This window comes from Micropterus salmoides, unplaced genomic scaffold (genome assembly GCF_014851395.1).
Source record: "Micropterus salmoides isolate LMB-PRFRI ecotype aquatic unplaced genomic scaffold, ASM1485139v1 Ms_hic_scaffold_3, whole genome shotgun sequence".
Lineage (NCBI taxonomy): Eukaryota > Metazoa > Chordata > Actinopteri > Centrarchiformes > Centrarchidae > Micropterus > Micropterus salmoides.
In genome coordinates, this window is record NW_024042261.1 from 24,932,278 (window position 1) to 24,947,530 (window position 15,253).

Sequence of the window (15,253 nt, forward strand, 5' to 3'; positions counted from 1 at the left end):
TTTCATATAATAGTTTACTATTTTACCACTAGTTGAATATTAAATCCAGTTACAGCTGTTTAATTTCTGTGGGTTGTTTTTATTTATTTAGTCGTTATTGGTCTCAGGCTGGTCTCAATATTGGTCTCTAATTTGTTAATGCTAAGTACTTTACTTACTTTAACATGTCAGTAATCATATTGTTCAACATTTACTGATTTGCTGTAGCACATCAAACTTTTATTAAGTCCAGGATGTGATGGGATTTGGACATTTAGGGGTGTACTCACTTTTGTTGCCAGCGGTTTAGACATTAATTATTTTAGTTATTTTGAGGGTATTTTGAGTTATACAAGCTGCACACTCACTACTTTACATTGTAGCAAAGTGTCCTTTCTTCAGTGTTGTCACATGAAAAAATATAATCAAATATTTACAAAAATGTGTTCACTTTTGAGAGATACTGAAGATGTAATCATGTTGCCCAACGCTTTTTGTAATTTTCCTTGTATAAAGCTTATCTGCCACCATCACCAATGTCACATTAAAAATCCCATCATGAATAAAGTTGTTTTTACTGCAGAGCCTGCGGCACTTGTTAATATTTCATTCTTTGTTTCCTTTTTAATAAAATTAAACAGATTTTTATTTCAGCTTTTGCAGCCAGCACATTTGCTGGCACTACATTTAAATATAGCTAACATTAGCGCAGACAGACAGTTCAGAGGCAGGTCCAAGTCCTTCCTGAAGCCAAACAACAGTTCTGTAAATCAGATGCTGCTTTAACAACAAGTTCATGATAAAAACCAGGAATAGTCTGAAGAAACCACAGGTGAGCTGCTTCTTGAATCAGAGAGAATCAGTATTGCACACAGAACATTGCATTGTGGGAGTCCCTATTAAGCTGGATGTTGCGTTGTGATAGTGGCAGCACAATAGGTGACCTGCTTTTCACTGAGAGTACAAAATGCAGATGAGGAAGTGCTTTATCTATAAAACAGCGCAGCAGACACTGCACTGCACCCCTACCCATACACCGTAGGAAAATATCCAGGTCATCAAGTCAATCAGCCTTTTATCAAGTCTCACTTTTCTTATAACCAAACCATCTATAGGGGAAGTGAATTATGTTTGAAGTTAAATCGAAGCAGGAAGAAGACGACACAACTGATACGTATTACCAGCAATTAGTTGGTTACTAGATTGGATACCTGATTGAACACAACATATGTATTTACCACCAACACACACAAACAAATACAAATCAGAATCAGACACCAAGAGCCTAAATACTGGCAATGGCAGACTAATATAATAATCTTGCAGATTACAGTGATTAAAAGAGAAATGTTTGCATTAGAAGAGAAACTAGTTTCCCCCCCCAAAAAATGTTTGGTTTTAAGTAAGCTACATGTTACAGTCTGCCAAGCACACATAAACAACCCTCAGATTAAAATGAACCAAATATGTGATAATATGATTTAATTTACCTTGGTTTACCTTGAGCTGTGCAGTATGCAGGAGAAGCAGGTGTTTGATGTCACAATGCAGGAATGGGAAGGCTCAGTATTTTACTCTGCAGGAAAAGTGGGGGAAAATCTTGTTAAACTGCAGTTGACTTCTTTTCAATCATCTCAACTTTTTCATGGTACAGTAGGTACAGTTATAAAAATGACTTCATGTTTATAATGCAACAAACAGGTCTTACGTAAATAAAATTTATTGAATTAATGTGATTTTTTGTACGTTCATCTGCACACATTTTAACCTTTTGTATTTCACATAATCTGTTTTGGGTAGTAATAACTGAGCAGCTGTAATCAGTTCCACGCTCATCGGGTCACCCACACAGACACGTCTATTGTTTGTTAGGAGTCTGAACAAAGATGCCCGAGGCGGTCTCTCTGTACCGCATCTGTGCTGTAAACACGTTTGCAAGACTGGCTTGCACAGAAACAGAGTTAAAAACACGACGGCATGTAAGTTTCAGAGCATGTTTTCCTCTGCAAAAAAAGGATCAAATACTGAACCAGAAACAAAGTGCATAAAAAATCAAAACAGCTGATGGATTAAGTTCTTCCTCTGTACACAAAAGTACAGAGAACATGTCCTCTGATTTTGTCTCCATTAACGTCTGTGTTGTTTCCTACCTCATCTGCAAAAACCTGTTTCCACCTTCCAGTTCTTTCTTGAGCATGGATGGAAATACAAAAGAAGAGTGGAGGCAAAGTGAAGGAGGCTGTGCACTTTGATTAGAGGTCGAGGGGCTTAAGAACAGAGGGGGTGGGGGGGGCTCATCAAATACAAGTGGGACATAAGAGAGTGGTGAAGTGGGGCCAGAGGAGGGGACGGGTGGGAATCAGCATACACAATGTCCTGCGGGGGAGGCCCATTACTGTCTGACAAATACAGTTCTAATCAATACTGATGAATCAAGGTCCACTTACCCTGCCACGGCAAGCATAATAATGCTGTCTTTAGCAGCAGGGGAGAGCAGGGGTCAAAGTGTCAGTCTTTAACAAAATCAGCAGCGTCAGCATGCATTTAAATCTCAGGTCTCAGGCTTCACTCCACTGCCCCAAAAATGAAATTAAACTCTAAGTGAAAACTTCCGAACCATGGCAGACTTTGCACCTAAGACCCCATCCTCAGCCTCAAAGTGATTATGCTACAGCTTTTGTGTAGGACGCTATCACACTCACTATATCGCATTAGTGAATATTATATATATATATATATATACATATATACATACACACACACACACACACACACACACACACACACACACCCACACCCACCCGATAAAAATACATTTGGACCAAACTAAAAACAGCTCATGAAAACAGAATCAACTACCTTTACAGAGCACACCTCCACTTACTGTAGTTACAGAAGATTTAATACGTCCGGTTACCCCTGAAGCTATAAATATGATGTTGTCCAGCTTTTTGACATCTACTCTGCATTCTTGTCATTCCTGTTTCGATTTCTATTTTACTGTACTTGTCTTTTGCCAAAAAATCTATTTAAATAAACGTGAAAAACTAAAGCGGAATACACCCTGGCTACACTTTCAACATTACGTCACATCATGTCAACAGATGCCCAGGGCACATTCTGGACACATCATTCAGACAGCAGCAGCAACGGGGAACAGAGAAGAAAATGTGAGAAAACTTCTGGGGAGTCAAGATGCAACCAGTGTGGGGGTTTCATAAAAAAAACAACAGACATGTTTTGATGCGTATTTTGGCATTAACGGGTACCCTCAGAGGGGAGCGGACGCCTGACTCATGAGGCACAGCCACAAACAATATTGGCAAAGTGGTCAGAAGCTCAACAACAGGAGTGGGGGGACTCACAGCTGACACGTAGAGCTGGTAAACCACACACACACACACACACACACACACACACACACACACACCACAGAGCCAAAACCTCACAGAGTACCACAGGGTTGAATCATCACCTCTGTGCAATAAGCTCAGCTTTAAATGTTTGGAGTGAGGATGACAAAGCTGGCATCTGCGGCTTTGCTGTTCTTCCTGAAGTACCTGTATCAGAGAACAAAATCTATGGTTTCAAATCACTTCCTTTAGTCAGTAAACATATGTGGAAGGTGGTGGATCTGTAACAGCTTGTAAGGTCCACTGGGTGTAATGATTGCCCGATATTACAGTAAAGGTCAAGACACACCGCAGAACAAGTTCGACAGAGTATTCATGCACACCAAGATGAAGACAAATGACCTCCATTCACAGCAAATCCAAACATCCCTGGACCTTTACATGAAGCAGTGGAGTGCAGCAAGAGCAGAGCTGAATTCAGAACAGACATCTACACGTGCCTGGACAAAAGCATAGGTGGAAAGTCACATAAAGAGTCTGCTGTATATTTAGTCGTGAAGTCACTCTCTGTGGCTCTGAATGTTGCCAAACAGAATAACTGTCACACAGCCAGAACACAATTGGCTTACTCCTTGTGTGTGTGTTCATACAATTAAAGTGCATATGTTCGCAGAACAGTAGGACTAAGTTCAGCATAAATTATTCTATAAATAAATAAATTCATCTGCTAGGTTTCAGAGAAGACATGCAAATCAAAGACAGGCAATCACTAGAGAGGCAGTATATGTGTCTGCAGGCGTGTCTGTGCCGTCACCATCCTCTGCATTATATTGTGATTAAGATGGGATTACTGTCACACCTCAGATGCATGCATATTTCAGAGCATGTGCTGTGTCAGAGCTCCTCCACAGTTTAGCCCACACAAGTTTTTACTTTTACTGTGTGTTGAAAAAGGGCAGGCCCTTCTCAAGAACGCTGAACGGCCGTCACATGATAAGTGTTGGTTGATTCATCACAGTTCATTTAATGTCTTCGGCTTCGGGCATCAGATTAAAGCATATTATGATATCGCATAGTGAATTAAAAACTGTTTGCAAATTTGCCAAAGTTAGCAGATTTTTACTGCTGAAAAGTGCTTTCCGCTTACATTAAGGTTTTTATGCATGTTCTTTCACTACTATTATTATTATAACTATTTTTGTTATGTGTTAGAATATATATGTATTGTGTTTTTTTATCCTTAACCTTTCCTTTTTCTATACTACTAATGTCTGTCCACATTTACTAGGGTATAGGTCAGAGTTGTGAGATTGTTTTGGTCTTTTCTTTTGTTGCTGTTCCTCTCCTCTGCTTGAATGTGCATTCAAGGCCGGGAAGGAATCTCTGTTCCCCAAAACAGAGAAACTTAGACTGTGTAAATGATTATGCATCCCTTTGCTCGGGGAAAGACGTTAGTGACTGTCCTAGGAGACAGAACCTCTGGCCCAGCTGATTAACGCTGTAGTACTTCTCTGACATTCTCTTTTTATTTATATATTCTTCAAAGATTACGGTTGGCTGTTACACAATTATTTGCTTAATCCCTCACCAGCAATATACAATTTCCACGACAATTAGTACTGCTAGAGGGCACGTTTCTAGATAATAGTTAGTTAGTTAGTTGATAAATTGACTATTTTGATGGTTGAAGTCATTTTTCAAGCAACATGGCAAACATCTGATGGATCTAAAAGTGAAGATTTGTTAATTGCCTGTTCATTATTCTTGCAAACTTAATATCTTTGGTTTTGATCAGTTGGTGAGCTAAAACAAACCACTGAATGACTGAAGGGAAATCTTAATTAATATATAATGAAAATAATGGTGAGTTGCATCCCTATTTTTTGCTATCACACCCGCCAATTGCAAACTATCATTTGATCTTAGAATATTAACCTGTTTAAGCTTGTAGAGTTGGAAGAACAAATATGCAGCCTATCGTCACTATATACAAAAAAATGGAAAATATTAACTTTAAAGTTTTTTCCTGTAACTTTCTCTTTCGTCTTTGAACTGAAAATCTCACCAGAAGTGCACACAGCAGTCCACTTCATTGTTCTCTGAATACTGTGTCTATGTTTGCATATCCTTTATATATTATGCAGTAGTCTGGAGTGTGTAACAAGTACACATGCAGCAGGAGCCCTGCAGAGAGGGGTGGGCAGCCCCATTCACACCAACATAGGGGAGGTGGAGACTGCTACACTTTTATCCCTTTCACATCTCCCTGCCTCAGCACGCCCCTCTGTCTTTCCCTGTGATTCTCGACACCTCCTCTTATTCGAATTTAAATAGAGCAACGTGGATGTTAGGGGGAAAAAAAGACTTGTGCATTCACTTGACTCAGTGAATGACATGTGGCTCTTTCCCGCTGTGAAGATCTTCATTAGGATGGAGTGAGAATGTGCAAGTGGGGAAAACCACTGGAAAATATCAGTGTACACTATAATCAAGCTGAGAGATGCTCTGATCGACCACCGATCATTATGAGTGATGATATATTCTAAATATAAGATTGATTATCACTGATCATCATAATGGTCCAGTAGAAATTTGCAAATTAAGCAGTTCGTACTATCTGATATCAAGTAGTAATTTTTAAACTCTTGTAACAAGTCAACAAACACTGTTTACTGCTATCTATCAACTTTCAGGCTGTTATTAAAAACCCAGAAAGCATCTTTTGGAACTTGCTGTAAGTGAGTAGGTGTTTGTTCCAATGATTATTTATAAAGACTCATATTTATAATTATCACTTGCTAAGAAACAGATGCTAATAATATTCCAATTGAGCTTCCTTGCCACAAAAAAAACAGACATTCAAAAATCTGACATTTCTCCATTTTTTTAGAAAGGACCAAATCATCCACTGGCTGTGTGATTTAACTCTGGGCAACACAAGAGGAAAAAAATACAGTGATGAAGTCATATGCAATACACAGAGCTCCTTTCAACAAAACCACTTGGAAATGCTGCTGTAGCTGTTTGATCGCCATGCTGGTTGTCATAGGAACGGGAAGGTGCACCAGCAAAAATAAAAAAAAATAAAAATAAAAAGACATATGATGTAGGCGTCGGGCTGATGGCAATCTGGACACACAACCTGAGAGTGGAGCGGTAAATAAGGAGATGCACAACAATAATAATACACATAACACGGTCATCAGTTGGTCCCCTTGAAGTCTGATGTGTGCTGTCACAGCAGCAGAGCTCACACACACACACACCCACCCGCCCACCCCATACTGGAATAAATCAGCAACTCTGAACATTGGTCATTCGAGGTGCTGCAGTGGATCTTTATCCTCAAACTTGTTCCTTCTCCCTCTGTGGTTTAATCAGTCTGTCCATGTCCCTTCGCATGCTCTCTCAGCAGGACCCTTGCAACCACGTGCCATGCAAGTATCAAAGCTCTAAATGCTTCAAACACATGAAAAAAGTGTACTCATCAGCAGACTTTCAGCATTTGTTACTTGTTTTTGTTTCCATAGCATAATCCAGTCGAGCAAAGTCCTTGCGTTTTCTACAGATGGTCGTCTCAGACGGCATCTATAGTGAATTAACCAGCCATATGCAAAGCTCCAGAGCCCGCTGTATGGAGAGGCTTTTCAATTACATCTGCAAAGATTGAACTTGGTGACAACGTAAGGAGGATTAGCAGAGGAGATACTTTGCTGTTTAAGGGTTAAACAAGCACAAAACTCCTTTTGCCCTTCCAAAATAATGACTTGGCTTTATGGCTTAACTCAGTACTGTTTAGTCTGATAATACATTCATGAGTGGGTTTGTGTGAGAAATTATGTGTACACGAATACACACATATGTACTGTAATATAATCTTCACCTTAAGACCGCTTTGTAAATAATAATGATTTCTCAGAAAGTCCAGGCCTGCATGTTTAGTACATATCGAATATAGGAAAGGGGGAGTTTATCTCACACAGACATTTTCTCAATACACAGCCATTCTCCTGGCTCTTCCAAGACATATTACCTGGCGTCAGGTGGCTGTCAGCAGAGTGGTACGACTACTGGAATCAGCTAGCTACCTGTTGCAGCTGCAGGCCCGCATTTTATCTTGACTGTCTAACAAACTGCCAGACACATTCCTGTGCAGTGACATGCAGGTTAGACATAAAACCAGCCCACGCTTCTCTCTTGAAATGACCACATGAGCTTCAGAGATTCTTTGATCCAAACTCAGGCCAGAGGGCACATTCCTGACAAGACATAGATGTGTTTCCTGGTTGTAAAGCCGACGACGTGTAGGAAAATAACCATATATTATGAATCTTCACATTGTTTAAATCTACCTACCAACAGATACAAAAAGTATATAAATAAAGGCTTCAATAAATGTACTTGGCTGACTGCTCACAATACAAAAACATACAGAAGAGCGACAATAAGGAAGCTAGAAGCCCTGAGCCCTGTTCTTGGCCTTGGCCTTTATCCCCTCGGGTGTGTGCGGTAAGACAGGATGTGTTTCTGTGTGTGGAACGACGGCTCCTCAGGGCGACTTACACCGTCACAGCTGTTGCAGCTCCCACAGAGGCGTCTCGGGGAGGGGGCTACCGTTGCTCCACACTAATTATCCCGAGGGTGTGCACATGGACCATCGAGGAAACGCTCGCTCACACGCACATTTGCACACAGACAGAGGCAGGCCTACATGTTCACTACAGCACTTAAGATATTATATATAAACATTTGTTAAATAATTTAGTTGTACTCATCTTATATAGCAGTAGACAATAGTCTTGAAGTTTCCTTTAGTGCGTTTTTACTATTTTTGAATCATTTATTATCTAATTAAATAATTTATTAGCTGTATCTTCTCACTAAGCTTGTGTGGCTTAATTACTTCGCTTACTAAACTTAAATCCAGTTTCCAGTTGTACTGAAATGCAAGGTTTACTAGTTAACTCTTTGAGTTCCTACAGTGTTTTATCCTTTCCTTCAGTAGTTCTCCAAAATGTTTTTTTATATTGTGAAAGCAACTGTAAACCACTAACAAAAGTACAATACAATCGATAGATGTGACCTACACTGCACTTCATACATAATCAGGAATTAGCAGAATGTAATTGGAGCCAAAGAAACTTAAATGATTCAATACAGTATTTGTAAACAAACCAATAATAATGGAATTAGTTGATTTATTTTTTCTATGAGAGTCGGACGTCTAACCTCCATACATGGACATGTTCCCTTGCTGTTGGAAAACACAGACTTCACTGCAAGCACTAATCATTTTAAACAGAACTAAGTGCTTTGTCCGTAGACAGCTTGGCAAGCACGCCTGCCGGTGCACTGCATCAGTGACACGTGCTTTTATCATTGGGAATAATGTTGGATTTATGTTTGCTCACCTGTCAAGAAGCTGACAGCTCTAAAGACAGATCGTGAGAGCAATTCAACTACAGTAAATACATCTGTCATATTCAATCTGTCTGGCACAGTCGTGATTAGCTGGCGTTTCCCCCTTCATACTCAACAAGTGCAGCTTGGCAGAGAGCTGGAGCGGCAGTGTGGCAGTAACAACAGATAAGCAATTTGTGCTCCTGTTTGCAAAGACTCTCACCACTAAGTAAGAGAACTGGATAGCAGAGATAGACTCTCAAATTAACCAGAAAAATCTTGACCATTTATAAAGCCATACGCTGTAATTTGATTGCACTCAAGAGGTCAGCTACAATACTTTCAGAAAGAATCTGCCAGCTGATTGTGATTAAGGGGTTGGTAATCATCGGTCTATTACCATAATCTCACACAAATCTCATAAATACACACACACAGACACACACAGACACACACACACACACACACAAAAGAGTGATGAGCTCAGCAGAAGCTCTGCTCAGGATCATTTTAGTGCCTGCAGGTAAGAAATCACAGTCTCCTTTCAAGCCAAGATCAAGAAGCTGACACAGTGGACTGGCAGACATGTTTGCAACTGTTCTTTGTTCTCTCTGTTTCTGTGAGTTTATATTTCACCCTGCATATTTTGAATTAAATTGTTAATTATATTATGTTAATTAGTTAATAAAAATTAGAGATGCTGGAGGATTTTTTGGACCTTTAGATAGAGCAAGATTAGCGGTTTTTCCTGTCTCCAGTCGACACGCTAAGCTAAGCTAAGCTAAGCTAACAGGCTGTAAGCTAACTGCTTCAAATTTAGAGTGCAGATATGAATGAGCTTTTAATCGTCTGATCTAACTCAGTAAGAAAGAAAAATCTTATTTCCCAAAATGTTTAACTATTCCTTTAACCACTGGTACCTGGCATTGTATATGTGGTCTAATTTGTAGTTTTATTTGACTTATACTTCAATTCTAGGCCCCATTTAATACAGGCAAAGTTCTTTTACAGCTACATTGTCTGAAGACAAAATACAACACTGACTCATTTAAGAAGCTCAACTTATCGTGTTGAATACAAAAGAAGTGTTTGGAAGAAAGCCTGTTTATAAATCTCCAAGTAAGACAGTAATAGATTTTGGTGTCTGTATGCATATTTTCTCAGATATTTTTAATAATGCGGTGCATAGAGGAAGCAGGGGCAGCAGTATGTCGACATAAAGTGTGTGTGAGCCTGTACGGCTGGTTATTTCAAGGTTCTTCCTGTAACCGAATCAGAGCAGTGACAGACTAATGAGGCTAAATGATGATGAGGCTTCGGGGAGCGAAGGCCTCCAGCAGGGAGAAGAGAAGATGTGTCAAACAGCTGGGGGCGAGTCAGGGTTTTTCTCCGGAAGCTTTACTTTTATAGAAACACTATATCTGGCAGAGAAGAGCTGGTCTCATCATCTACAATATCCTCAGGGAGCCGCGGTGAGAGCTGTGCAATAAAAAATGACAAGTCAAGTAAAGATTATCAAGTGATGTATTATTGATCCATAGAAAATAATTCCCCTCAATGCGAGGTCAGAGGTCAGGGTTAACAGCTTGGACTTAAAGTCCTTTAAGTTCACTCATCCCCTTGAAGTACACTCCTCCTTCTCACTCCCCTGTATCTCACAACTCCACTCTGAGATATATACTGTGCTGCTGCAGTCTACAGATGTGGGCTCTCATTCAACAGCACCCTGATCAGACTCCCAGCCAAGTAACAGACTTAAAGAGTCCATCTCACTACTTCCAGTGACCGGATCAGTGAGGGTCAGGCACGGGGTAAGCCTCAATCAAAAAATTCCTAAAGCGCATTCCTTCATGCACCTCACTAAAAACAGATTATTTAATCAGTGCAGGCACAGAAATGAGCCAAAAAGGGTATTTAAGGCTAAGAACGGGATCTGGCAACATTCAAGACGTCCTGTAGAAAAAAGAAAAGACAAACCAGTGCAGTCAAAAACAGTGATAACTGATCATGCTGTATTGATCTCTGACGTTTTTTCTCCCTTCCACAAATATCACAGCCCAGTGTCCGGTACAGTGCCTTGCTCAGTAACACTTCAGCAATGAACATTATCGATTGATATTGATATTAACTACAGTTGCTCTGGTGGCCTGATGGTTAAGGCACCAGCCATGAACCTCAACGTCCCTGGTTCAAGTCCAGCCAGGGTTTATTGTTGCATTTTATTCCCCATGTCTCTCCCTTCATTTCCTGTCAACTCACTAATAAGAACATAAAAATGCCCATAAAAAAACAAAAAAAGTAAACGAAAATCCAAAAATTTCAATTATCAATTTATCCTTTTTTAAGCTAAAAGTCAAAAATTCTGTGGTTCCAGCTTCTCAAAAGTGCAGATTTGCTGCTTTTCTCTTCTTTACATCATTGTAAACTGAATATGTTTGGGTTATGGTTGGAGAATACAAACCATATGAACACGTTACTTTGGGCTCTTATAAACTCTGGTGGCCATTTTTCGTTACTCTCTCACAATTTACAGACAAAATGAATCATTTAAAATATAATCCGCAGATTAAACGACAATGAAAGCTAGAGCTGCAACAATTAATCAATTAGTTGTCAAGTATAAAATGAATTGCTATTATATACTATTTTGTTAATCAATTAATTTGTCTAAGTAATTTTTTAAGAAAAAAAAATCCTCTCATTTCCTTAATATATAAAATTAATATAATATTTTCCTTATTATGAAATTTCTAGTGTCTTTATTCATCTCTGACAGTAAACTGAATATCTTTGGGTTGTGGACAAAACAAGACATTTGAGGACATCATTTTAAGCTTTAGGAAACACTTATCAACATTTTTCCCCATTTTCTGACATTTTATAGATAAACTTGAGCCTGTACCTTGAAGTCTGACAACAGACCTAGATTCTTTACATGAATATGAAATACTGCTGCAAACTAAACGTTATTTCCCACTGCCTCCTGGTCCAATAAGCTGAAATATTACTGTCAAGGTTTTTCCTGGTCAATCAAGACACAATTTTGACGTGGCAGTTGATGAAACAATACTGTTAGATACTAGTAACATAGAGGGTAACGCACCTTTTTATAAACATACAAAAGATGAAAGTAAATTGAGTGACATTTACATCAGATGCATTTTTAACACTGCTGATAAAGGAGAAGTGACACTGTTGTCCCCTTTTCTGCAAACTGCTCTGCATGATGCATCGACAATAGTAAGAGAGCGCAGGGTCAAGGGGGGGGGGGGGGTGGGGTTACAGTGTAGTCAAACAAAGAGGGCCTCTGACACAAATCCAGCCAGTCTCTCTCTCACCCTCCCTCCCTTTTTTCACTAGGCTTCTCAGTCAGTCACTGTTTGATTTTTCTTCCTGAATGGTGCCATTGAAAGAAGAGGCAGTTAGTACCTTATTGTATGACGGCTTTGTGAGCTTCCAAAGGAATGAATTAGCTCTCAGAGACAAACTTGACTGTTGTGTTTTCCCTCAGTCACCATCTCTCCAGAACGAATGACTCACACAGACACGGGGTCAGAGTTTGTACTTTGGCTAAAAATGTCAGTGCACTTGAAAATCAAGATAGTAATAACTTGATTCAAGATGAAGTCTTAGATTCCCTTTGCCGGATTGTGGAGAACTACGACTGCAGCTGCCTCCGGTTGGCATGTGTGTAGCTGTATGGCCTAGATAAGCTTAGCTGGTGGACAGAGAGCGTGGCAGGACTGAGAGATAGCGGTCAGAGATAGAGATAATGGTGCCCGTCGGTTCCTCTGATGCCTGTGAAATTATGGGACTCCTTTGGGGTTTTCTAACTGGATTCATATCACAGTCAGTGGGAAGGCCAAGACAAAGTGTGGGAAAGGCTTGGCATATTGTGGGTTTAATTCTGTAAAGTCAAATTAATCTCAGAACAAGTAAAAGGGTTTAACCGCTGGCAAATTTGGAGATTATTCAGTGCAATTTCTCCTCCATAAAATGAGGGACAGTAAGTGAGGAATCAAGTTTTACAGGCTCACTTTTAAGTTGCCTCTTATTAGCAAAAGGTGACGCAGATGCTTGAGCTTTCTAAATAAAGCAAGTCTAATATACAGCCCTTGGTGATGCATTTAAAGGCTTTAAATTCATGTCACGCACTCTCTGGTTCAAAGTGCAGCTGCAAGGTGCCCTCAGCCCAAGTTCACCTCAGTTACGGCAATGCCATAGGCAGATGCGAAAGGATATGCAGGCAGCACTTTCACAATCATATGTTTCTCACAGGACAGATCAAGAGCAGCAAACCAGCAAAAGCAGAAAACCAGCCTGAAAATAGATGTACCCTATTGCCTCTCCACTTTGCCGCAGGAGCCCAAACATACTTCTCTATATTTTGTCCTCTGATCTATGAGATGATGCTGGATTGCCAAAAATCCCCGAGAGAAAATCTTGACATAAACCCAGATCTGATGTAGTGAACAAAAGAGTGCTGGGTTGTGGCTTTAATCACTTGTCACCATTAATGCTGAATACATGCATTTTTGACTTTCTGCAGGATTGAGTAATTCATGTATAAATGTTTGAAAGAGAAAAGTTAGATTATTGTTTCTTTAACTGGAGGGCTTAACAACATGTGGAGAGTAATTACAGGGATTTTTAGGGGCCAAATGTTCAACAAACATCTATTGTCTATCTATTATCGACCATTATACTGTAAAAATTGAGGGTCAAAATCATCTGTCCTCTTTCTGTGAAATAATGCAAACTTTCAGCCAAAGAGAATACAAACTGGTAAAAAGCAGAACTACCAGAAAGCATTAAAATGATAAAGAACAGCTGACATAAAGGGTTTAGACTCTAGTAGTTTGCAGCGATGTGTCAGGAAATACAGACTTTTTCACACATAGTTCCCAGTAAATTAGAGGGATACCCTTTCACATGCATGACTTATTTTCAGTCTCAACCAAAGAAGATGTGGGAAGTTTGGATGTAAACGTACACAGTAGGCTTGTTCCGATTGGCAATTGGATCGCTTATTGACGAATGAATCAGCGATTGGTTTTTCATGTGGCGATATTAAGGGGATTTTAACTCACTATAAGAACTAAGATGACAAAAAGTATCTAGAATCTGCACCACACTACACCTATTTTGTCCCACCTTCAAATAAATTATAAGCAAGCATGTGTAAGGAGCCTAGCTAATAAGGATATGTTAACATTAGAATACAGCTGGGTTGTCAAAGTTAACACGCTGTACATGCAGCCCCCTCCCTCCTCCACATGACGCCACAGTTACTGTAAATCTGTGGGAAACATTGTACTGTGCATTTACAGTTTCTGGTGGTTTCTCTTAAAGCTAATTAGTCTGTTTCTTCCATTCTGGCATCTCACTGACATGCTGCAACGTAACACCGCCCCCTGGCGATCAGATCGGCATTTGGTTATCTCAAGTAGCCAGGGGTGGAAATTAACACCCGCCAAGCGCCAAATGCAGATAGACTTTGCGTTTGGCGGCCAAATGTTGGAAGGCTACCCGCTACATTGGCAGGTAAACTATTCGGTACAATATTGCCATATAATAGCTATTTGACGGTACCTAAACAGCGATGGTTTTTGCCGTGTGTTGCACTTAAATTTGTCTCCAATGTACCAAGGGATCTAAAATTGTCTAACACACGGATTAGGGGCACTTGTGTCTGATTGGCGTACATATGTAAGGGGGTGGGCGTTAGGGGATTGAAGTTGGGGTCGGGACCCTCTTTAGTTGTGCTTGGAGTACCTGGAGTGTTTTTAGCATTTAGCTAGCTAGTTACCACCATAACGTGCATACCTGTCAACCCCCCCTTTTCTCCCAGGCTTCTTTTATTTTACCGTTCTCTCCCGGTATCCCCCCATTAAAATATCTCCCCGTAAATCTCCCGTTTATTTATACCCGCTGTTTGCTACGTTCCCCTCCGTTAAAGCCAGTGGCAGCATGTAGAACAGCTCACAGCACCGGCAAATAAAACAAGAAGAAAAGCAGCGCGACAGGTTCAGGACGGATGATGCATTGCTAAACAGGGTATTTCACATGCATCGGCTAGTAAAAGAGATACGTGCGAACCAGAAAAATGATTTACTATGTGCGAGTAAAAACTACAACCTACAGTCATTTTTGTGCCTGAATGGTTGAGATGATTTTGTTAGTATTTAGCAATAATAAATTACTGACCAACGTATACTGTTTCTTGCACAAAGATTTAATAAATGAAAACAACCTACAATTAATATTAGGCCTATAGTAGTGATAAACTTTATATGAAAGTTTAATGCTTCAAATTTCAATCTGGTGTCGTCTTTAAGTTTGTATTCGACAGAACACCTTATCTCCGTTAAAAGTACTGAAACAAATGTTACGTGACATAAAAAGGCAAGGTATTATTTTATTTTGGCCGTTAAAAAATATGTTTGGCCGGTGGATTTTTTCATCTACCAGTCTCATTGGCAGGTGAGCCAAAAAGTTCATTTCCACCCCTGAAAGTAGCC

At 39.9% G+C, this 15,253-nt stretch overlaps 1 protein-coding gene across 3 annotated transcripts in view; it reads right to left on the reverse strand.

Annotated features, from left to right (window-relative positions):
• Window positions 1-15,253, reverse strand: part of sipa1l3 (signal-induced proliferation-associated 1 like 3) — an 80,100-nt gene that overhangs the window by 40,985 nt on the left and 23,862 nt on the right. For 2 of the 3 annotated variants that reach the window (XM_038694257.1, XM_038694255.1), the window contains exon 2: window positions 1,470-1,555. The gene's annotated coding sequence lies outside the window, so the exon portion shown is untranslated. The remainder of the gene's footprint in view (window positions 1-1,469; window positions 1,556-15,253) is intronic. The other variant, XM_038694256.1, reaches the window with a different exon arrangement.